The sequence below is a fragment of the Hoplias malabaricus genome, unplaced genomic scaffold (assembly GCF_029633855.1).
Source record: "Hoplias malabaricus isolate fHopMal1 unplaced genomic scaffold, fHopMal1.hap1 scaffold_27, whole genome shotgun sequence".
Lineage (NCBI taxonomy): Eukaryota > Metazoa > Chordata > Actinopteri > Characiformes > Erythrinidae > Hoplias > Hoplias malabaricus.
This window is the reverse complement of record NW_027101186.1, coordinates 1,272,689-1,275,188: the sequence shown is the minus strand read 5'-3', so window position 1 is coordinate 1,275,188 and position 2,500 is coordinate 1,272,689. Positions and strand designations below refer to the sequence as shown.

The 2,500-nt window shown below is 53.2% G+C and overlaps 1 pseudogene; it reads left to right on the top strand.

Moving 5' to 3' along the window:
- Positions 1-2,500, top strand: part of LOC136685281 (28S ribosomal RNA) — an 8,407-nt pseudogene that overhangs the window by 3,490 nt on the left and 2,417 nt on the right.

The window sequence follows — 2,500 nt, the reverse complement described above, 5'->3', positions numbered from 1 at the left end:
GACGGTGCATCTGTTCAGGACACCCCCTCGGGGGAGATAGAGCAGACATGCTTGGTGGTGGAACTCCCGGACCAGGACATAGTCTGTAAGCTTTGTGGCGTGCGACCAGGGAAAATCACTCAGGGAAAAGGCACTTTGCCGCCTGTCATAAGACTACTCTGGTGACGTACAGTTGTCGTAAGTGTGGCAGGGGCAGTGAGAACAGCCACTCCATCAGCACTCACTACCCTAAGTGCAAGGGGAGGGCAGAAGGAGTACAGGCCGATCAACTGGCCCATCGATGTGGTAGTTGCGAAGCGTCCTTTGCAACTAAGAGCGGGCTTAGCCAACACAAACGACACGTCCACCCAAGTGAACGGAATATGGAGAGGATCGCGGAGGTACGCTCCAAGAAGGTGAAGGGGGGTGCGACCTCGCTATGGAGTGCTAAGGAGGTGGAAGAGTTACTGAAGCTCGAGGAGAGATATGCGGGCGAGAGGTACATTAACATGGCGATCGCCAAGCATCTCCCCAGTAAAACTAGCGAGCAGGTAAGGGAGAAAAGACGTCGGCTTGTCAGGACCCCCATAAATCCGTCAGAGGATCATAGCGGTGATCTGAGACAGGAGATGCCAGCGCCACCCCTGGTTCAGGGGATCGCCGAGAAATTGAAAGAGAGGGCGGCCTCCCTGGATCTTTCTCTGAGCGAGCTCGGCGGCAGTGGGGATTTGCCAAGGGAGGAGCACGAGTTGGGTGAGCTCGTGGAGGCTACGGCCTCGGCTTTGAGGGGGAGGCTGGGAGCTGGTGTCTCGAGTGCTCTGAGTCATAGTACTCCTGGTAGTAGGCAACGAGGGGCAGGCCGTGTTTTCAGAAACCCTCAGGGAGGAAACAGGGCGGCCAAGCGGAAGACTTATAGGAAACATCAGAGGATGTTCCTTAAGGATCCTGCGAGGCTAGCCAGTGAAATCCTTGATGGAGTGGAAGGAACAGAATGTCCAATCCCACTGGCCATTATAGAGCAAGCGTACAGGACCAGTTGGGAAGGGAATGTCAACTTTGCTGGACTAGGCCAATTTACATCATCAGGAGAAACGGACAACGAGTGCTTTGCAGAGCCAATCACGGCCAAATCTGTAAAAGCTGCCCTAGGCAAGATCAAGCGCGACACCGCCCCGGGCCCAGACAGGATCACAAAGCAGATGCTAAGTGACTGGGATCCGAAAGGCGAAAAACTGGCACGGCTGTACACCACGTGGTTGGTCAGCGGAGTGGTACCCAGGGCTTTCAAGGAATGTCGGACAACACTAATTCCTAAATCTACTGATCGGGAGGCGCTCAATGACGTGGGGAACTGGAGACCCATCACCATTGGATCAGTGATTTTAAGGCTCTTTTCTAAGATTCTGGCGGAGAGGCTGGCGCGTGCTTGCCCATTGAATCCTAGACAAAGGGGGTTCATCCGCGCCCCTGGGTGTTCCGAGAACCTAAAGGTTCTGCAAGGCCTTCTCGGACACTGCAAAAAAGAGCGGGGCCAGCTTGCGGTAGTGTTTGTCGATTTCGCGAAGGCTTTCGACTCCATCTCTCATGATCACATCCTGTGTGCACTGATGCAGAGACAGGTTGACCATCACGTGATTAAGCTGATCCAATCAGCTTATGTGGACTGCGTGACCAGAATCATTGTCAATGGGGACAAGACGGACCCCATTGAGATGAAGGTTGGAGTGAAGCAGGGAGATTCTATGTCTCCAATCCTCTTCAACCTGGCTATGGATCCCCTGATCCAAGCCCTCGACAACCTTGGAAGTGGCTATATGGTAGGAGGTACTAGGGTTAGTACCTTAGCGTTTGCAGATGATCTTGTCCTGATTAGTGACTCCTGGGAAGGCATGAGAGACAACATCGCTATCCTAGACACATTCTGCGAGAAGACGGGGCTTAGGGTTCAGCCCAAGAAATGTCACGGATTCCTGATTGGGAAGGGAGTTACCTCCTTCACGGTCAATAACTGTAAGGCGTGGAGGTTGGGAAAGGAACCAATTCATCTCATCAGCCCTGATGAGATGGAGAAATATCTGGGGGCAAGGGTGAATCCTTGGGTGGGGATCACCAAGCCAGATATCCACACCCAGCTGAGGGAGTGGGTGACTAAGATCAACAATGCTCTTCTCAAACCAGTCCAAAAAGTCAGAATGTTGAATAACTTTGCAATTCCCAGGATGATCTATCTGGCTGATCACTGCGACTTTAGGGGCACAGCACTAGCCACTATGGATGGCACAATCAGGAAGGCTGTGAAGGAGTGGCTCCACCTGCCTCAGTCAACCTGTAATGGCTTGCTATATTCTAGGGCTCGAGATGGTGGCTTGGGTATCCAGAAGTTAGAGGCCCTCGTGCCTTCCATCCAAGCGAGACGCCTATACCGGTTGCTGAACTCCGAAGACGGTATAGTGAGGGCGATAATGACAAGCACGAGTGGACAGTCTGAGTTCAAGCGGCTATGGTGCATAGCGGGCGGGGA